This window comes from Ambystoma mexicanum, chromosome 2q (genome assembly GCF_040938575.1).
Source record: "Ambystoma mexicanum isolate Mex_15411 chromosome 2q, UKY_AmexF1_1, whole genome shotgun sequence".
Taxonomy (NCBI): Eukaryota; Metazoa; Chordata; class Amphibia; order Caudata; family Ambystomatidae; genus Ambystoma; species Ambystoma mexicanum.
The window spans coordinates 1,212,816,602-1,212,839,215 of record NC_090924.1 but is presented as its reverse complement, the minus strand read 5'-3'; the positions used below and the strand labels follow the sequence as shown (position 1 = coordinate 1,212,839,215).

The 22,614-nt window shown below is 54.5% G+C and overlaps 1 non-coding gene across 1 annotated transcript; it reads right to left on the bottom strand.

The window, feature by feature from the left end:
* Positions 1–21,140: 21,140 nt before the first annotated feature.
* On the bottom strand, positions 21,141–21,290 carry LOC138570732 (5.8S ribosomal RNA). The gene has a single exon (XR_011303765.1). It is a non-coding gene; the product is annotated as a 5.8S ribosomal RNA (ribosomal RNA).
* Positions 21,291–22,614: the final 1,324 nt, after the last annotated feature.

Below are 22,614 nucleotides of genomic sequence, written 5' to 3'. Positions count from 1 at the left end.
TCACTCGAAATATGGATTTATAGGACAGTGAGCTAAAATAACATGAAAAGCAACTCACACTGCCTAAAATTAAAAATGTGATTAGAGTGGAAGGAACTCAGAAACACTTGACACTTTTCTCAAGCGCACTCGGCACTTTTTGAATCTGTTATACTCTTTGCACTTTACACTTTAATCAGGCATTTCCAATAGTTACGATTTGCCTTGAAGTAATATGGTTCTGCTTTGACTTTATGACGCATTTGCACACAGCACTTATGGATGTATAATGGATTTATATGTACAAGGCAGTTTTTTTCGGTATTTAATATCAGGCATTCCAAGCGGAGTGGCCGAGCACAAATGTACAAACAGAATTTGGCCTGTAGATATTCTGCCCCAGTTCCCTAAAAGGCATGATGCACTAGACATTAGCCCTTGACCTGAATGGGCTTTGCCATGGGTAGCCAATGAAGATGGTGCACACATGGAGTAATGTGAGCACAACTAGGTGTGTTACTCTGGCTGCAGATTTCTGCAGGACCTGAAGGTGCCATAAGAAGTAGCCAGTTTGTGCCAGAAATGGGGCGTTGCAGTGTTCCATGGAGGACATAACAAGTAAGGACACCACAGGGGCACGTAACTGAGAAAGGAGTAAACAAAGAACCTTACTATGGGGTTTTCAGTTGAAGATGGCCCCTTTGACATACTGGACTTAACTTTTCTGTCTGCGGAATCTCAGATGACATATTTACCCGTAAAGATGGCCAAAAAGAGGGGGTCCAAAAGGCAGTAGAGGAAGGAGGGCCCACCACCAACACCTCATTTTTTCCCCTTGAACCAGCTATTACACATCCATGCACCCACAGCTTCGAGACAGGACCTAAATCTGGTCGCTGCCTTGACAAGAGAGATCTAAACAGACCAGGATCTGTGTGATCTGTTAAGAATAACAGTGGAAGCCGTGATAGCAGATAAGCTTGGTAAGAGGTTACATGTACATGTTAAACAAAACCTGGAAGATGGAGGAAACCTGAGGGAATCCACATCTCAAGGCAGACGGTACAGAGTGAAAAGGGGGGATGGAAATTGACTGTTCGGTTAGAGAGAAGCAAAGAAAACCAGGAAAGTACGGCACCAGAAAGGCCGGCCCAGACGAGCAAGGCGGCATGGTCAACGGTTTCAAAGGCGGCAGATAAATCAAGTAATAAGCACCGACGCTGCCAGAGTTGTGCAGCCAAGCCGCATCATCAACGTTGGAGACCAGCACCCCCTCTGTGCCACATCCTGGACGAAAAATGGATTGAGAAGTGTGGAAGAAAGATTACTCAAGAAAGGGCAGATGAAGGTTCAAAAAGCTTCATAAGAAGATTCCAAAAGGGCCCCCATGACCACCCCACCGTGAGGAGCGCGCTCCTCCCCGGCCATCCGAAAAAGGAGCAGTAAACGGCGTTACAAGACTCCAGGGCAGTAAAAGCAAAGGGGACGACCCGTGAAGCGAGCGGTCCCCAAGAAAACTCCAACTGCAGCGTTTGGGGGCAGAGTTAGTGGACCTGAGACCGCCAGCAGCGATGCCTGTGTGGGGACTGGCAGTCGAGCCGGAGGAGATCAGCGAACCCACGCGGGTGGTGCAGAAGACGCAGGGTGCCCATTCAGCCAAGGCAACATAGGCAAGACTGGGGAGTGTGAGCGGACCACCGCGGATCCACTGGCAGTACAGCAGAGCTGGCGCAGCCCGACACCCAGCTACAAATGAGAGGGAGCGGGTAGTATCCCCCAGAAATCCTGCGCCTGCCTCTGCCCCATACAGCAAGCCCGGCTCCACGCAGCACAGGGCCTCCACGAACCACACGGCGCAGGACCACAATGAGCTGTGATGCCCCCAGCTGGCGCAGGGTAAGTAGGCATAATTAAGGGAGTTGGCAGCCATGAAGCAGGCGCACGCAAGACGCTCCCCTCCCAAACAACGGACATGGAGGTTTATGAAAGCATCTGCCCCAGCGCACCATAACCTACACTTGGAAGGGGACCCCCCTATGGCAGGAGACCCGCAGCATAACCGGACCCCGCTAAAGGCCCATGCCCATACCATTCAGCAACATCAGAGGCAAACTGCAGTAATAGAAGGGTGACAGCACTAAGTCTCCTGCAGCATCCCCCCTGCTAACGGCCAGGGAAGGAACCCGGGGGCGAGGGGTGGGGATGGCACGTGCCCCCAACCCTCAGCATTTGACTCTGCAGGAGAGCGCTGCTTCGCTCCAACACCCACCCTTATGAAAGCTAACCCTGCCATGCAAGATTAACCGAGAAGGAACCTCCATGGGTTTAAGAGCATACTTAGAGGCTCAGGAGTGGAGGGAGCACGGGGGCCCCCCGGGAAGAAATTCAAGAAGCTCCTGGACTCCAGGCCTGTGTGACACTGCGACCATAACCACTTTCACCTTTGAGCATATTAGCCCCACGGCCCCCAGGGGGCAACCAACCTAGGCTCTAAAGGGGAGCTAGACCCCCGCTGCGCACAGGAGGGAGAGAAAAGCATCCCCTTCCTACAGAACAACTGGCCAATACCCCGGGGTCAAGAAGAACCTCAGAGGCCTGGGAAGAAGCCCCCTACAGTAAGGTGCAGGCAGGCACTCGCCATCAGCAGGAATGTTGCACAACAAGGCCAAGGAGGCCAAAAAGATCTCAAGAAAACAGAAGGGACCCTCCAAAAGCTATGGAGAAATGAGGGGGAAGCCTTGGAGGAAGAGGATCCATCGGTGACAGAGAGGCAGCAGTTGGAGGAACCCCTGACGCTACCACAGGGGCAAGAGGTCACGAGCAAGGGGCTGCAACAGTGCTTTAAGGCATTCAGTGACCAAATGACTGCTACCCTTCAGACACAATTAAGCCTAATATACAGAGAACTTGCACAATCCCTGCAGGAAATCAAAGGCGACAGTTGAATTGATACAAATGAAACGCAATTCAAGAACTCACTTAAAACACCCAGAAGATAGATGTATTAGCGAAGCAGCAGGCGGTAGCGACACAACCTGGAGCTCCAAGCCAAGGTCTTGGAGAACCGCTCGGGAAGGTCCAACATCAGGGTGAAGGGGCTGCCAGAAAGTGTGAGCGATGCCGACCTCAGGGAAACGATGCAGCACGTGTTCAAAGATTTGCTGGGCATGGCTGGGGGAGAAATTCTCAGATAGAAGGTCCGCAGCGAGAAGAACCCGGGGCCAGGCCAAGAGAAGTGGCGATGGCTTTACAGCGATACAACTGAAACAAATGGATCCTCCAAGCGGCGAGGAAAGCAACCCTGATAAAAGCGAACAGCGCCGTCAGAACTTTTCCAGGACCTGGCCAAATCCATACTAACAATAAGGAGGCAAATGGGCCCGGTGACCAAAGCCCAGACAAGATCCAGGTGGACATTCCCCTTTGGAATGGCCTTCAAGTGGGAAGGGTGCCAACACCTCATCACTAAGTTGGATGAGGGACCCAAGATCCTGAATATTGAAGAAGGGGATGCAGGGGGAGGACCTAATAGGAGGCCAGAACATGAAAGCCACCAAGAGAAGCCATGGGAGTGGAGAAGAGTAGAGAGGTTAGAGCCGAGACACAAACAATTGCAGGGTTTGGGGGGGGGGGGGAAATAGCAACCGAAGCCCCAGGCTGAATAGGCTGTCCACTTAACAGCAGCAGGGGGGGGGGGGGGAAATCACGAGACAAGGGTTAAGACCCGGTGGGGTTACACAGGGATTGTCAGCCTAAGGGTCGGCTCCGGGAGACGGGGAGGGGGGCAGGGTGTGGCTGGGGGGGTGACGGATCTTGGAAACAGGGGAGAGCAGAGGAATGGCTCTCCCCGCACAGTTATTCTCTGGGATGGGAACGAGATCCAGCAACCTAGGACGACGTTACGGCTTGGGGAAGTTGAGCCGAGTCCAGCCGGAGGGGGCGATGTTACGGCCTGGGGAAGTTGAGCCGAGTCCAGCCGGAGGGGGATCGTTTCGACATGGTTACTGTCAGAATGTAACAGGGTATGGGTAGGGATCCAAATACTAAAACTCAATGTTAGAGGACTAAACACACCGACTAAAGAGACAGAAACTGGAGAACCTCCTCCAGGATACCAAGCCCGACATTGTGACGCTCCAGGGGACCGATATCCGTAAGCAAGACAGATACAGAATGAAGTTGAGGATAACCCCAGGTTCTGCAGGCCAACGAAGCTTGAGGGGTCCTCATAGCGTTTAGACACCTACCTGACGTCGAAATAATAGGCACAAAAGTCGACAAGGAAGGTAGATTCCTCTTCGTCCAGCTACAATGGGGGGTGGCCTCTCACAATCGCCACAGTGTACGCCCCCAACTCCGGGCAGGACGAATACTTGCAAGGGGTTTTGGAGAAGCTAAACCAATTAACAACAAGCCAGCTAATACTGACGGGATTTTAACTTGGCGTGGCGCCCATCCACGGACAGAAGCGCAGACAGGACACCCACATCTGAAGGCCCATCTAGTAAACTACAGGCTAGCACAGAATGGCATTAGCAGATGCATGGCATGAACTAAAAGGGGACTCCAAGGGGTATACTTACTACTCACATGTGCACCGAACATTCTCAAGAATTGAGTACATATTGGTTTCGGAGACAATGCTTTACCAAGTATGGATCATAGAAAGGGAAACAATAGCCATGCCCGACCACACTCCCCTGCAGCTACAAATCCAATGGGGGGGGGGGTTCTGGAAGTGGCGGTTCCCCTGACATCTGCTGAGAGATGCAGTAATTTGCGACGAGATACACAAGTCCATCCGCAACTTCTTTGGGGAAAATAAGACCCCAGAAGTGCAGGAACATGTAGTATGGGACGCCTTTAGGGCAACCATGTGGGGGATGCTCATAGCAAAGCAGACATCTCGAGCCAAACAGGAGAAGGCCCTTCAGGTGGACCTAGAACAGGGGTAATGGAGACCGATAGTGGGGGTAATGATCAGGAGGGAGTATAGGCATATCAAAGGGCAAGTCAATATCCTTCTAGCTAAACAAGCAGTAAAATCGCTCCGATTCTTGAGGCAGAAGTATTACCTCCAGGCAAACAAGACAGGCCGGCTCTTAGCCAGGTAGGTTAAGCAGAAGGAGGCGGCAGGTACAATACGCCACATTCAGATGGTGCAGGGACAGGAAACCACACGTGCAGAAGAGATCCTTCAGGCGTTCACAGAGTACTATACAAGCCTCTACTCTGCGGAGGCACCGGAGAGTGACCTCCAAAAGGCCTTCTTAAAATCTTGCTGGCTAAAAAGATTAGAACAGAGCCAGCGTGACGCTTTAGAAGGGACGATTACCTAAGAAGAGGTGCGTGCAGCGATCCAAGCGCTACAACCAAATTCCTAGGCCCGGACGGGTACCCCGCCACATTCTATAAAGCATTCCATACCACATTAGTCCCGTTAATGACATCCCTGTTCAACTCCTTCTCCGATACGGGCCGCATCTACCAGTCCATGGAGGAGGCCAAGGTAATCCTCTTCCCTAAGCCAAACAAGAAACAAACCCTCTGTAGCTCCTACCGCCCTACTGCCCTAATGAACCTTGATGCCAAAATCTTTACAAAAAATTCTAACATCTAGAATGGATAAAGTAATCACTGACCTGATCCACCCGGATCAAGCAGGCTTTGTCAAGGGGCGACAAACGTTTGTCAACATTAGGCGAATATCCCACCTGATAGAGAAGTCAAACAGGGCAGTCCAGAGGGCAGGGAGTGTTAGCACTAGATGCAGAGAAGGCATTTGACCGAGTCAAATGGTCATTCTTGTTTGCTACCATGATGGTTATGGGGTTTAGCCGGGCCTTGTCCACCTGGTCAAAGTCAACTATGGAGCACCACTTATCAGACTGGCTATCAATAGGCATGTCTCCCAGGCGATAAGGATCACTAGGGGTACTAAGCAGGGCTGCCCATGTCACCATTCCTGTACGCAAACTTTCTCGAGCCCTTCCTAGCTAGAATTAGACAGGCGAGGGGAATAAAAGGGATTACATTCGGTGGGGAAGACCATAAGGCAATGGCCTTTGCCGACGACCTCCTAGTCGTGCTAACAGACATGGACACTTCCCCTCGGGAAGTTAACAACACTCCTAAGGGAATTTGGCAGAGTGGCAGACCTGAAGACCAACAACCAAAAACAACAGTCGATTAATGGAAACATTATTGGCTAATGCTTTCACTTTGGTTCGTCTTGCGCTGGTCCAAGAATGTCACCTAACGACACAATACGAATGCCCCTGGCCGTCCCTCTTAATCACGGCCCCAGTTCCGAAAAACAACAAAATAGAACTAGTGTCCTATTCCATTATTCCTAGTTTAAGTATTCAGGCGACCAGCCTGCTTTGAACACTGTACTTTTTTCAAAGTAAACACTTCAGACCCCCCGGACGTTCAGGCAGGGGCTGGGACAGGCAGTGGTAGCTCGCCTCATGGCGGACCGGCAGCTCAATCCCAAGATCCAACTACAAGCTTTTTAACTGCAGCAACTTTAATATATGCTATTGGAGCTGGAATTACTGTGGCTGCTGGCACCAGACTTGCCCACCAATGGGTACTCGTTAAAGGATTTAAAAATTGTACTCATTCCAATTACAGTGCCTCGAAAGAGTCCTGTACTGTTATTTTTCGTCACTAACTCCCGGAGTCGGGATTGGGTAATTTTGGCGCCTGCTGCATTCCTTGATGTGGTAGCCGTTTCTCAGGCTCCCTCTCCAGAATCAAACCCCGATTCCCCATTGCCCGGGTCACCAAAGTACCATCGAAAGTTGATCTGAATGCATCATCGCGGTCACATGGATGTGCAATCGGCATGAGGTTATTTAGAGAGTCACCAAAGCGGGCGGGCGAGCCCGGATTGCTCTTGGTCTGATAAATGCATGCATCCCGGGAGGTCCGCGCTCGTCGACATGTATTAGCTCTAGAATTACCAGTTATCCAAGTAACAGATGGCGTGATCAATGGAACCATAACTGATTTAATGAGCCATTTGCAGTTTCACTGTACCAGTCGTTTGTACTTACACGTGCATGGCTTAATCTTTCAGACACGCATATGCTACTGGCAGGATCAATGAGGGAGCCGCACCTGATGGAGGGTGGCAACGGGGGGAGCCGCGCGACTGCCTCAGAGCCAACCTTCGCACCCTCTGGGGCTGCCTGCAGGACCCGAGCGCCAAAGAGCATCCCTAGACGTGTGCGTGTCAGGTGGACAGGTTGGTCACGAGGGTGCCGGCGGCCGGGTCTGCTCAGCCATGCCACAGGGTGGGTGGGAGAGGCCAGGCACAACTTGAACCGGTGGGGGGGGGGCGGTGGTGGGGGGTTTGCCAGCACGCTGCCACTGGTATGGCGACAGAGGGGGTCAGCAGCCAACGTGTGTTCCGAACTGCTGGAGAAACGTGCTTGGTGGAGGAGGGGCCGCGTCGTGGCTTGCGAGGGGATCCAGTCTGATCTGACCACTGGGGAGTTGCCGGGCTGCTTAGCCTTCGCTCTAGAGCTGCCCACACGAGGGGGCCCTCCCCGAGGGAAGCAAACCCTTGACACGGTCCCAAGGCGGGTGGAAGCAAATTGCTTGAAACAGCCGAGGATGGCCAAGCAGTCCAACCCTAGACAGACCAAGTGCACCAAATCGATCCCATGGAGTGCTCGGAAGAGCACCCCCAGCAGGCCAGTCTCTGCTGGGGCATTGCGTGGGGCACGCCCCCTGGCTGGCCCGGGTTTTCACCATAGAGCCCGGGTTGGGCAACGAGAACCAAGAGGAGCGCAGACATGTCCCTCTCACCCAGTCTATAGTAATCCAGAGGAAGGAGACTAAGTTTTGTCATCTGTGTACCCAGAGTGACAGAGTGGGACCTCTCGGCAAAAGCGTCGGGCTCCTTATAGACCCAACTGGAGAAACATTTTAAACTGACGCCCATCAGAACTTCCAGAGCAGCCAAGCCGCCTGGTCCTTGCAGACATTCCTCTGGCCAATAACCAGATGGCCGGGCTCGGAGAGCGGCCATCTGGTAGGTCAAAGCATTCCAATGGGCCTGGATGGGAAGGGCCTTTGGCCCCCCCCCCACCTGACAAAGGACAGGGCACCGGCAGGTGCCCAAAGGCATGGGCCAGCACCAATCGTCATCCTCGAGCTCTGGCAAGGCCACCTTAGAGTCCCCCCCCTCCCTCCACGTAAGAGGTTTTTGATCCACCCTGGAGCTTATCCCTCTGGGGAGGGACAGTCGCCTCACATGTGAGACAGGTACCCAAGGCTGGGTGCTTGGGGGGACCAGCACCCCCCCAGCCATCCTGGAGATTTAACAGGGCCCATTTAGAGCTTCTCCTTCCAGGGCTCCCCGCAATTACCGCAAGGCTTGGGGACTCCACCCACACGCACAAGGCTGGCACCCAAGGCCAGTGGGGGCAGCAGCCCCAGCCACCCTGGAGCTCTGGCCCGGGCCGCCTTAGAGCTTTGTCCGCCACATTAGAGCTTTACCCTCCAGAGAGGGACAGGGCTCCCCACGATCACCACCAGGCTTGGGGATAGTCAACCCAGACGTGAGATGGGCACCCAAGGCCAGGAAACCCCCGCCGCCAGCCACCCTGGAGCTTTAGCAGGGCCCCTTTAGAGCTTTTCCCTGTGTGGAGCGATGCGACTACCACTGGGTCCGGGGGCTTTCACCCTGGAGGTCTGGCCTGAGCTGCTCCCACAACATTAGAGCCTTTCCCTCCAGGACTAACCCACAAACACTGTGGAACTCAGGGCCGGCCACTGCGAGCGCATTTACCCCCATGCGGAGGAAAGGGACCCGCTCAGGGCGCCCCTCGACACACGCACCTCGTCTTGGACCGGACCACACGTGGTTGATACTAGACAGAGGACCGGGAGCAACCCACGAACGCCATTGAACTAAAGCCGGTAATTGCGCCACGGCCGCCCTGAAGGCCGCAAGGTGGCACTTCCATGCCAACCGTAGACAAATGCAGGAGTCGGCCGCGGCAACCACAACTCGGGCCATCTGGGCCTACTCCCCGGGCCAGATGGCCCAGCGGCCGTACCTGCCCCCACCGCCCAGGGGCACAGGCTTAAGGTACCACCCTGCGTGCTCTGGGGTGGGTGCTTAAGCTGCTGCCTCTCTTCCCCGCCCTGGGCTTAAGGCACCACCTCAGTGCTCTCGGGCCGGGAAGACACTTCCACGCCGACTATTAAGCTTACGGAACCCGACCGGAGACAAATGCAGGAGTCAGCCGCAACTCGGGCCATCTGGTCCACCAGCCACAACTTGGGCCATCTCGGCCTACCAGGCCAGGTGGCCCAGTGGCCAGCCGGGCCTGCCCCAACCCCACTGTCCAGGGGCACAGGCTTTAGCTACAACCCTGCGCCCTGGGGTGGCTGCATCCTCTCTTCCCCGGCCCTGTCCGGGGGCTTAAGGCACCACCTCGAAGGCCCGGGCCCAAGGCCATCTGGTCTGCCAGGCTGACCAGGAAAGTTGAGAAGAGTGCTCCCCGCCCAGCCCGCACACCCCCGCGGGTGCGCCCCTAGGGTGGGTGGTATTTGCCTGTGCACCCCGCAGGCCCCAGGAGGAAGGATGGAGAACCTTGGCGGTGCTGCCGCCTTGCAACAAAAGCTTGGCTCAGAGGATGACTTCCAATATATCGCAGCGACGTAGCTGCTCTGCTACTTACGAAACCCTGAACCAGAATCAGGTTGTCGATGAATGATTTAGCACCAGATTCCCCACAAACATGGGGTGCACTATGGGTGAGAGAGGTGGCCCCCTTCTGTCCACACTCAAGTCCTGAGGCAAGCGGCTCTACACACCAGCCCCCGAGGCCAGCTATCCTAAGCTAACCGATGCTCGACAGCGCTGCAGTATCACGGTCTGGGGTGGAGGGGGGATTTCGGACGTAGAGGCGTTCAGTCATAATCCCACAGATGGTAGCTTCATCCCATTGGCTCCTCAGCCAAGCATGCACACCAGATGTCCGAACCTGCGGTTCCTCTCGTACTTAACAGGATTACTATTGCAACAACACATCATCAGTAGGGTAAAACTAACCTGTCTCACGACGGTCTAAATCCACCTCACGTTCCCCATTAGTGGGTGAACAATCGGATGCTTGGTGAATTCCGTTTCATAATGATAGGAAGAGTCGACATCGAAGGATCGAAAAGCGCCGTCGCTATGAAGGCTTGGCCGCCACAAGCCTGTTATCCCTGTGGTAACCTTTCTGATACCTCCTGCTTGAAACCCAAAGAGTTAGCAGGATCGTGAAGCCCTGCTTTCACGGTCTGTATTCATACTGAAAAATCGAGATCAAGCTAGCTTTTACCCTTCTGCTCCGCGGGAGGTTTCTGTCCTCCTTGAGTTCGCCTTAGGACACCTGCGTTATCCTTTGACAGGGTGTACCACCCCAGTCAAACGCCCCACCTGCCACTGTCCCCGGAGCGGGTCGTGCCCGGCAGGTGCCGGGTGCTTGGAGCAAGAAGCAAGAGCCCCACGGGGCTCGCCCCCCGCCTCACCGGGTAAGTGGAAAAACAATAAGAGTAGTGGTATTTCACCAGTGGCTCGAGGGCCTCCCACTTATCCTACCTCATGTCTCTTCACAGTGCCAGACTAGAGTCAAACTCAACCGGGTCTTCTTTCCCCGGTGATTCTGCCAAGCTTGTTCCCTTGGCTATGGTTTCGCTAGATAGTAGATAGGGACAGTGGGAATCTCATTCATACATTCATGCACATCACTAAATAGATGACGAGGCATGTGGCTACCTTAAAGGTCATAGTTACCCCAGCCGTTTACCCACGCTTCATTGAATTTCTTCACTTTGACATTCAGAGCACTTGGCTGAAATCACATTGCGTCAACACCCTCCACGGGCCTTCGCAATGCTTTGTTTTAATTAAACAGTCAGATTCCCCTGGTCCGCACCAGTTCCAAGTCAGCTGCTAGGTGTCGGCCGAGGCAGAATGCCGGCCCTGAACCCCCAGAGGGGGGAGATTGGCGAACACTGCAGCTGGGGTGATCCCCAGGAAGGGCCCGGCTCGCATCCAGAGGCAGAGCCGCCCCCGGGGGGAGGCGGGAAGACGCCTCATCCAGCCATGGTGCGCACCCAGCCCTGCTTCGCGCCCCACCCCGACCGACCCAGCCCTTAGAGCCAATCCTTTTCCCGAAGTTACGGATCTAACTTGCTGACTTCCCGTACCTACATTGTTCTGACATGCCAGAGGTGGTCCGCCTTGGAGACATGCTGCGGATATGGGTAAGGCCTGGCGCGAGATTTACAAAATCTCACCCAGATTTTTAAGGACCAGCGGGAGCTCACCGGACGCCGCCAGAACAGCGACGCTTTGCAAAGCTCGGGCCCCTTTCTCGGGGCAAACCCATTCCAGGGTGCCCTGCCCTTCACAAAGAAAAGAAAAGAACTCTGTGCGGCTGGGGGCTTGGCTACAGAGCCATGTAGGAGGACGCGTTTCCAAGGAGGCTCCTGATGATCCTGAAATGATCCGAGAAAATGTGACACATTGAAACCATCCTGGTCGGAATACATCGTTTGCCAGAGTTCATGAACTAACACTGCCCAACCGGAGCTGGAGATGGTGAGGATCAGCGCTGTGATGCGAGCGAAATCAGCCAGAAGAATTTTGTGGCGGTGCGCTTTTGAGGAATCCAAAATGGTGATCCGCCAACAACAAAGAGATGTGGAGGACAACTGACTCGCGCGCAGCCCGTTGTAGGAGAGCGAGCTGCGCTCAGATCGGGTCTGCCAGAAGGGGCCGCGAGTAGAGCGGAGCTGTGAAGACCCTCTGTGGCCACAGTGCGGGACCCGGGGGAGAAGCCCGACGTCGGAGTAAAACGGCAAACAAACAGTGCCGTGATTGAAAAGTGCATGCCCGGTGCGCGACGAAGTGGGACTGGAACCCCAAGCAGTCCGCGTGTATGCGTGATAGACTACGAGGCTGCTCACCCACGAATAAGTGACAGTACAATATACACTGCAATACTCAGCAGTGTATGCGCAACACATACGAGGCACCGGCGTTCCCACAAGCAGCTGTAGCGAAGTGACGGCGTGTGAGCCGTCCAAGCATTATGGGCGGGTTCACTTGCAGCCGCAGTGGAGACTTGGCCATTAGACAGGCCCATGATGGGGCAGCCTTTCGGGTTGCGCATGGTGCCCACGGCTGCAGGCTCTGTGTTGCGGCCATCCGGACGGAGGTACAGGGCCAGCTTAGTATACGGAGTGCCACACAGGAAGACCCTGAAACGGATGCAATGAAGTTTCACTGATAGTAAAGCCGAGCACAGCCTAAGGGTTGCCTAAGACCTGACGGAGGCACACAGGGGGACCCCGATTAGATGTGGTAGCAGCTCCTAGCAAAACAGATGTCAGCTTAATCATATTACCCTTTGCAACGTGTATAAGTTCACGCATCCACCGGGGACAAGGGACTTGATCTTGCAATTGTAGCACAGGGCAGGGTCATTCACAGCGCTGACCCTGCAAACATGGAACTATTGCATGGTGGAATGTGGAACCAGTAACTAGAATGAACCGGTGGCGACCAGAGCACTACTGACTTATATTGAACTGACTATCACGTTGCCAAGCAATTCTTTGAATGGGTTGCGATGCAGAGCTTGGATAGCGCATTCAAAATTGCGCCAATGCGCGCGTGTATATAGACGCGGGGAGCTGCCCGGTACGCTGTGCGCCAAGCGGATCGCTCAGAGGGAGGCGACGCTGGGAGCGTCCGTCTCCTTTAACGAGGTGACGGGAGGAGAGAAAAGAGCACCGTAGCTGCTCAGACAGCTGATAAGCTGAAATGCCCATGACACAATAAACCCAGCGCCGCACCATGAGACGAACAGGCGCAGGCACACATCTGCAACCCAACCTGAAACAAATTCCACTAAACCATCCTGTGGAGGCTAGTAAACACAATAGCACAACAAAGCACAAGACATGCCTATGATTGATTCACGAATGCTGATCCAGCCACCCGAGGGGCACAGACAGGCATAGACAGAAACACAGAGACTTGCAGCCGCCTGAAGTGGGAACAAAGACGCACACAACGTGCCCGAGGTGGCTGCAAGAGGTAACTGCAGATGAAGGTGTACGGGGTTGCCCCATGAAAGTGGGGACCGGCAAGATTGGCCACCGAAGCCCGCAGAGCCACACCAGCGCCAGGCAGACATCCCGGGGAGCCAGATCGACTGGGGCAGGGCCTTAGTCCTGTGAAGGAGGAATTAACCCACATGGGTACGTGGGAGGACACAGTCCATTCTAGAAATAGGGGAGGTCGCTGGAGGACACCCCTGAAACGATCAGGCCGGGCCTAGACATTTTGGGCAATTTAGCACGTTCTAAAAGAGGACAGCACGTTTTGGGGCCGACTCACTACAAACCCATCAGACAGAAAGGCAAGCAGCCCACACTGGACGATTTTGCCAAAACACCACCAGGTGCTGAAGGGGCCAGGAAGAAAGACAGGACCCCCGCTGGGGGCCCAGACATTATGGGCAACCAGGAGGTACTTGCGGCGATTGCTGACCTGAAAGTGGCCTTGGAGACCAAACTGGGCCTGGCAATCAGTGAATTGAAAGTTGCACTTGAGCTCAAAGTTGGAGCGGTGCAGGTGGACATAAATCTTCTCCAGCAAGACGTACGATTGTTGGCTGAGCGCACGGAGGACCTGGAAAAAGAGGTGGCCCTGAACACAGCAGCCTGTGCTGCCCATAAATCTGAACTTCACGCCTTGGTACAACGTGTGGGCAATCTGGAGAGCAGGGCGGAAGAGGCGGAGGGTCGCGCCCGAAGGAACAATATTCGCATTGTCGGAAGGAGCTGAGGGAACTAACCCTACGGAATACATTGAGTCTATGCTATTACAGGAGATAACCGGGGGAGCCCTGTCCTAGGGGTTCGCTGTAGAGAGGGCACACAGGGCCCTGATGAGGAAGCCACCGCCGGGGAACACCCCCAGGCCGGTGATAGCGAAGATCCTAAACTACCGGGAAAAAGGGCGGCAAGATACAAAGAGGTGCTGCGAACATAACGGCATACCCGGATTATACCTTGCAAGTACAGCGCAGCCGCATGAACTTTGGGTCCGTGAAAAGAAGATTGCGGGATGTGGGCCATAGGTACATGCTGCTTTATCCAGCTAAACTGAAGGTTTTCTACAAGAGCAGAACCTTGTTTTTTGACACCCCAGAGGACGCCATGGGCTGGTTAGATGCGCAGAGCTGTCCCCAGGAACCGGACATCCAGGGAGCAGAAGGTGGAGATAAGTAACATGCGTCGGTAAAGCGCCCTAGGTGCTGCAGCTCATGACAATGGGACTTGAATATAGCATTGCATATACCGGCAGAGGAGTGTGTTCAGAGCTACAATTATAAATATGATACGGTGGCACTGGAAACCTTGATATAGATATAGGAGCTATACGGAGCATGACCTCACAACCCCATAGCGAATAGTTTAGTTAGGTCACTGGTAGTTCGGTGACACCCTGCTGGGGTCTGGGCCGGGGCCTTTTAGGGCAGAAGCAAACGCGGGGGGGCCTGAGATCCAGGGATGGAGCTGGGCACTTGTTGGGGTTGGGGTAGACTAAGGGGGGGGGGAGTGGGTGTGCAGTGGTTTGAAGTTGGGGAATGGGGAGTTGGAGGGATGTTTGATGGGAGGGAAAAGGTATTGAGCCAAAATGTGACCCTTAACAGGCGGGATAAGAGACGGGGAAGGAGTGCCGGATATCATGGTGATGGCGCCAGGGTGCCTTAGAGTGGTTACCTGGAATGTCAGGGGCCTCAACAGCTATCTGAAACGTAACAAGGTGATGATGTATCTGAAAAGGATGAGGACCGACATAGCATTATTGCAAGAGACCCACCTCACTAGGGAGAAATTGGAGGTGGTTAAGAAGAAGTGGAGGGGGTGCCTGGTGGGATCCACATACTCGGCCTACGCTAGAGGAGTTATCATCTGGGTGGCGCCGCAGGTGCCATTTAAGCCGCTTCAGGTCAAGGGTGACCCAGATGGTAGATTGATTGTTGTGAAGGGTACATTGGAAAACCGAGAAGTGTGTATTGTAAATTTATATGCCCCTAACCAGGACACAGAGGCTTACTTTAGGACCCTGTACGTTAGAGTCGGCCCTCTGCTGGGATTATTTGGGGAGGTGATTTTAACTGTGTACTTAACCCTAATGTTGACAGATCGGATAGTAAGATAGACAAACCAACCCCAGCAGCAAAGGTGCTACAAGCCCTCCTGAGGGACTTCGACCTAGTGGATGTCTGGAGGCAGTTGCATCCAGTGGATAGACAATACTCGCACTATACGGCACCACACGCCCTTCATACAAGATTAAACTATGTGTTCGCCTCCACAGAGTTGGCAGGAGAGATGGAAGGTGCGGAATACAAAGCTAGGGTGCTTTCGGACCACTCCCCCCTGGTCCTGGAGTGGCGGCATCAACCTCCCAGGGCACGGATTCCCACTTGGAAACTCAGAGCCGAGCCTCTGCAGGACCCGGGATTCAGGGAGGATTTAAGAGAGGCGATCACTGAGTACTTCGAGATAAATACTGGTAGTGTAAGCTCTATGGGAACTGTTTGGGAGGCGTTTAAGGTGGTTTTGCGGGGGGTTGCCATTTCGAAGTCTATGGGGGTGCAGGGGGGCATAGAGCAGGAGTTGAAGGGAATTGAGGAGGAGTTGGAGGGCAGGATGAGTAAGGAAGGCACCGCTGACGAGGACAGAGACAGGATAAGGCAATTACAAAAGGCCAGTGGGGACTGCTGGGACAGGTTATGTAAACTAAGCTATAAGAAATATGTGGAGAGACAGCACGCAGGGGGAGATAGCCCGGCAGGTTGCTGGCCTGGCTATACAAGAGTGAGACGCCGCGAACGGTGATCAGGGAAATTAAAGGCAAGGGAGGGTGGACTCAGAATACCCAGGAGGGGGTGAATGAGGAGGTCCTGAGATTCTATAAACATCTTTATGGGGACCCAGGTGGCCCTAGAGACCACGAAATTCGGGTAACATTGGAGGACATGGGCCTACCCACCTTAGATGAGGCAGAACGCGCAGACCAAGATGCCCCTATTACGATGGAAAAACTCGAACTTGTGGTTCGCTACTTGCTCACCTGTAAGGCCCCCGGGTCCGATGGGCTTCCAAGTGAATTTTATAAAACCTATAAACAAGAGTTGCTTCCCCCGCTGCTGGCCATGCTTAACAAGTCGTATGAGCAAGGCAGGCTACCAGAGACTCTGCGAGAGGCGGTGATTATCCCGCTTCTGAAGCCGGGCAAGCCTAGCACTGATTGTGGGTCGTACAGGCCCTTATCGATGCTCAATCAGGATAGTAAAATCCTCACTGCTGTACTGGCAAATAGGCTTAAGGCTGTCATTGGTAAACTGATACACGCCGACCAAACGGGCTATGTCCCGGGCAGGAACATAACTGATAATCTCAGAAGACTGTATCACATCCTAGACCAGGCAAAAAATGACCCAGGTGAACTGGCAATAGTTTCACTAGACGCAGTCAAGGCCTTCGACGAGTGAGATGGCCCTGGTTGATCGCGACCTTAGAGGGCTATCGAATGGGACCGGGGTACCTCAGGTGGGTGACAATGTTATACAGCTCCCCGATCGCCAGGGTCAAAACGGGTGCTATCATTTCGGACAAATGGCAACTAAGCAGAGGCACTAGACAGGGCTGCCCGTGGTCACCCACGTTATACATATTGGCACTGGAGCCATTGGCCACCTGCCTGAGACAGCAATACGAGGAGATAGGTATTCGCACAGCGGGTGGCATGCACCTGGTTTCTTTATATGCGGACGACATACTGTTATATTTACGCTACCCAGAAGAGAACATGAAATATATTCTAGACATGATGGAGCAATTTGCCGTTCTTTCTGGCATAGCGGTTAACCCCAAAAAGTCTAGCGTGTTCCCTCTCGGGAGATACAAGCCTGTCTTGCCCGGGAGTCTGCCAGTGTTGCCGATACCCTGGCACACAAAGTCGTTCCGATATCTCGGAATTGACATATACCATACGGCAGAAGAAGAACATGCACGCAACACGGTTAAAGCAGTAGAAGGAATTAAGAACAGCATGGGATTCTGGTCCAGGTTACCCCTGGCTATGGTGGGGAGGGCTGCTCTGTTAAAAATGGTAGTTTTGCCCAGACTGTTGCATTTCTTTGTTAACATCCCGCATGGGATCCCGAGGCGCTTTTTCGCTAGCCTCCATAGCCCGTGTAGGGGCTTCATCTGGGGCAACTCCAGGAACAGGGTGGCCCTCTGGAAACTACAGAACTCGTGTGATAGGGGAGGCATCAACCTGCCAAATTTTGAGCTATACTATCTGGCAGGGCAGCTGCAGTATGCAACAAGATGGCTGTCTGACGAGGAGACGGCAGAAACCAGGCTGCTGTGCAGGGAACCGCTCCCCTTCTTCTTCAAAGAAGTGGTGTGGCTGTCCAAGTCGAGGGTCCGGGGGATGGCGGGCTGCTGGTACTGGGATGGGAGATAAGGCACAGAACGTGGCAGATTGCGGGACACCTGGTTCTGTACTCTAGGCAGGTGCCGCTTGCAGCACTATGTGGAGAGGATCCCCAGCTGATACAAGGGGTCCGCAAGTACCCTGGGAGACATATGGCTGGAAGGGGAGGCATTAGAGTTCCCGAACGTGATCGAAGATACTGGGGTGCATAAAGGGCAGTACATAACTTACACCAGAATTGTCAAGAGAGTACGAGCGAAGTGGCCAACAGAGGTGCTCACCGGACAACCGGATGCCACCATGGAGGCTATATATGATATTTCAGAGGGTGGGCATGAGATTTCCTGCATATACGAGCTGTTGGGGTCCAAGGTGGGGAAGGACTTGACCCAACTGAGACAACTTTGGGAGGATGAGGTGGGAGAGCCTATGTCGGATGGGCTCTGGAAAATAGCCCAAAGATGATATAAAAAAAGTGTCCCGGAACGCAAGGCTCCAGCAGATCCAACTATATGTCACAAGGAGCATATCTCACCCCCAGTAAGATCGCTAGGTTTGAGGGCCATACGACTCAGAAATGCCCTAGATGTGGGGTGGAGGAGGCTGGGCTACTCCACATGTTTTGGGCCAGCCCTGAGGTGGGGCGGTTTTGGCAAGAAGTGAAGACACGCTTAGCAGGAACCGGTATTACACTGGAGGTGGAGTCGGCCTGGGCATGCATGCTGGGGGGGGGGGGGGAATTCCCTAGGCCACGTAACTTAAAGCACATAAGCAAAATGAAAGATCTAGCATATGTCCTGGCCAAACGAAGGATAGCAATGTGCTGGAAGGCAGCCAAGAGGCCGAGGATAGAGTTGTGGTGGGCTGACCTCTTAAAATGGGCAGAGGCAGAAATGGCTGTTTGGTGGGACACGGTTTGTAGGGGAGGGGAGGAGGAGGTAGGACCCCTAATTGAATGGAGGCAGCTGGTGGCTACCATGAGTGGCCCCCACAGTCTGATCAAGAGCGATGATGAAACGGATAAAGAGACGACGATAAACCCGCCTGAAAAATCACAGGATGATGACATGGACATATTGGCTCAGGTCAGGGGGGAGGGAGGGAATGGGACTGTACAATGCTGATTGTAACACTGACGCTGAATCGGATGATGGAAGTCCCAAGAATTGTAATGTTTAATGTGTTATATAAAATAAAAATTGTTTTAAAAAGAAATAATAAAAACTGCGGCTCCTGCCGGCTTCTCTGGGATCATTTGCATTACCGCACTGGATGCCGCAAGGGCGCCCGTCCCTGCCACTCTGGGTTCGGGGATCTGAACCCAACTTCCTGTCGATCGGCTGAGGGCAATGGAGGCCATAGCCCATCCCTTCCGAACGGCGCTCGCCCATCTCTTAGGACTGACTGACCCATGTTCAACTTCTGTTCACATGGAACCCTTCTCCACTTGATCCTTCAAAGTTCTCGTTTTAATATTTGCTACTACAACCAAGATCTGCACCTGCGGCAGCTCAACGCGGGCCCTCGCCCCGGGCTTCTGTGCGTACTGCAGCAGCCCTCCTACTCGCCTGACTTAGCCCCCGCGGCTCTCAACGCTGGCCTGGTATGGGCCTGATGCTCCAGGGCCATCCATTTTCAGGGCTAGTTGATTCGACAGGTGAGTTGTTACACACTCCTTAGCGGATTCCGACTACCATGGCCACCATCCTGCTGTCTATATCAACCAACACCGTTTCTGGGGACTCATGAGCATCTGCATCATGCGCCTTAACCCCGGGTGCGGTTCATCCCGCAGCGCCTGTTCTGCTTACCAAAAGTTGGCCACTGAGCACTTTCATACAATACCCGGCTCCACGCCAGCAAGCCGGGCTTCATACCCATTTAAAGTTTGAGAGCAGGTTGAGCTAATTTTGGCCCCAAGACCTCTAAGCATTCGCTTTGCTAGATAAAACTGGGGTTTCCGTGCGCCAGCTATCCTGAGTGAAACTTCGGAGAGAACCAGCTACTATATCATTCGATTAGTCTTTTGCCCCTATACCCAGGTCGGATGACCGATTTACACATCAGGACCGCTACGGACCTCCACCAGGCCGAGTTCACCATCTTTCGGGTCCTATCACACACGCTCATGCATCATCTCTCTGACAGAGCGGGCGAGACGGGTCGGTGGAGGGCCCAGCGCGACAGGATGCCACTGCAATCGCCGGGCACCGGCCCTCAACATCATTACATCACAGGGTTTCATTCATCCCTCTGACTCGGGCAGGAGTTATACTCTTAGTCAGTGTTTCCAGACAGGTCGGGTGGTTAACCAACATCACCTCAGACCCCTGGCACCCTTTGTGGGCCTCCCCGCCCGGCAGCACAACGTGGTTGGGGCGTATAGAGGGCAGTCCACCACAGTCACATCGGGAGCCCCGTCTCCCATGACACTCTAGCAACCCCCAAGAGGGGCCAGGACAGTTGCCGGATAAGGGCCCGGTGGCGGTCTATCTCCCTCAGCCCAGTGGACACAGCAAAACTGCTGTCAGGGGGCTGTAACACTCTCTGCTGGAGCAGAGAGCCACCTGCCCCCTGGGGCCTTCCCAGCCTGTCGTGTTGCACCGATACAGAGGAAATGCGCCCTGCTGGGGCTGGATGTGCCCGGGCCGCAGACCTGCAAGGGCCTCCACCGTTCCAGGTGACCAACCTGCCTGCCCTGTTGAATCCTGTGGGTGGACTGCACAGACCCCACCAGTTTACCGCTGAACCGTTTCACAACTTCTTGAACTCTTCAAATTTCCCTTACGGTACTTGTTGGCCACCAGCCTCGCGCCCGTATTTAGCCTTATTTACCACACGCTTTGGGCTGCATTCCCAAGCAACCTGACTCCAAGAAGACCTGATCCCGGTGTGCAAGAGGCCGCTATCGGCCTAACACCATCCGCGTGGGGAGACTCGATCAGAAGGACTTGAGCCCCCTGAGCGATGCCGGGGAGTCGGTCTTCTGTACGCCACATTTCCCATGCCTGCTGCTGAATGGGGATTCGGCGCTGGGCTCTTCCCTTTTCACTGGCCTTTACTGAGGGAATCTTGGTTAGTTAATTTTCCTCTGCTTAGTAATATGCTTAAATTCAGCAGGTCACCACGTCTGATCTGAGGCCTTGGTCGGGGAGCACAAAGCTCAGGGCAGCTGGCCTCGGGCCCGTACATGGGGTTGCCCGAGCCCTTGGCGCAGGCGAGTGTATTCTGTCCCAATCTGTGACCGAAGCCCACATGGTCATGAGGTCCGCGCTCCATGGTCATCCTGCGCCGGCAGCCGTGGGACACCAAAGACAGCCACACACACAGCACGGCCAGGTGCCCCGGGGTGGGGTGAAGGTGCGCCAGGCTTTTTTAAAGCCTGCTGCCGCCGCCACCACATACAGGGCGCGTCGGCCACCCGGCCCTCCCGAAACCAGCATGAGGAGGGGAAACTGGGGAAGCCAGGACGCGTCGGCAATGAGCTTGCGCGCGAGATCCAAGGATCCAGCGACGGTGCTGATCGGGGTCTGACCTTAGGGGGATGAATGGAATGGGGTCCCTGCAACAGCCCCAGCCACGACCCTGGGAGTGAACCCCGGGGCGATTCATGTACCAGCGACCCTCAGACAGGGGTAGTCCCGGGAAAAACCCAGGGCCACATGGTGCGTTCGACGTGTTGATCAATGTGTCTGCAATTCACACTAATTCTCGCAGCTAGCTGCGTTCTTCATCGATGCACAAGTCGAGTGATCCACCGCCAAGAGCCACAGGCAACTTTTTTTGTCCTAGACGTCGGCCTGACCCTGCCGGTGCAGGAGAGGTTGGGGGAGGCAGCGCTGGCTGTGGCAGGACAGCCCAGCTCCCTGTCTAGCCATTGTGGTTTTAAAAATAATAATAATAATAATAATAATCCAGGTGCTCAGCCTGACCGCCAGCTGCAGCAGCACAGCGCTTCCCAGGGGGATGGAGGTAGGCCGCTCCGCCACCTGCCCACACGGCCCGATCCACTCATCCTTCCCGACCCCTTCCCCTTTGGGAGGGGGGGCTGGGAGATGGACAACGAGGCAGGCCAGAGACAGCACAGACAGACAGACAGACAGGGGGTCGGGTGGGACCACTAGAGTCTTCAAACCCCAGCCCTGCTGCATAGGGCCCAGCTCCAGGTACCTGGGCAAGAGGGAAGGTCACCCACTGTGCAAGCAGGCCTGGCCATTGCTCACACACAGATCTGGGCGGCTGGAACCTTGGCGCCCACCGTCAAGTGAGCCAGCTGCACCATGGGGAGGCAGCCTGTCTGCTTGGGGAGGCACCCCTCGAGAACAGTTATGTTTCCCTCGGCTCCCGGCTGCCCCCACTCGGGGCTTCCCTGGTGACCGGGGTGTGCCCACCAAGCCTAGCTTGCAGGTCAGAGAGAGGAGTGTGCGCCCCCGGCCAGCGCAGATGCGGGCTCAGTGAGGAGAGGGGGCTGGTTGACCACGCGCACTGGACCGCTCTGCGAGAGGTGCCCCGGGCTGTGGGTGTGCACGTCTGGGATGCAACCGAGGTCGGGCCCACGGCTCCCTCTCCCGCTGCTCCGCTGTTAATGATCCTTTATGCCCCCACCCACAAGCAGAAAACATTCACACTCAAACGCCCCATTTCTCCTTCCAAACACGTTCCAGATTCAAATGCCACCTCCCTCCTGACCTACATGCCACCATCCCTCCATCCGAACCCACACAAAGACACCAACATCCGTCCCTCCATACCTACACCAAGATGCTCCACCCCTCAGAGCCACACCCATATGCTTCATCTCTACCTCCACACTCAGATGGCGCCATTCGCCCTCTCTATACCCACACCCGATTACCCCATCCCTTCGACACACACATGCTCCCACCACTCCAATAAACCAACAGCCTTCTCTCCAGACAAACATACCCCATATCCCTCCATTCACACCCAGATGCCCCCTTCCTTCCCACCAGAGCGCTCCAGCCCTGACCCACAAGCTCCACCATTCCGACATGCCCCCATTATATGCCCTGTCCCTCCATTCCAGATCAACAATGCCCCCTCCGATCCAGACGCCAGAATGCCCAATCCCT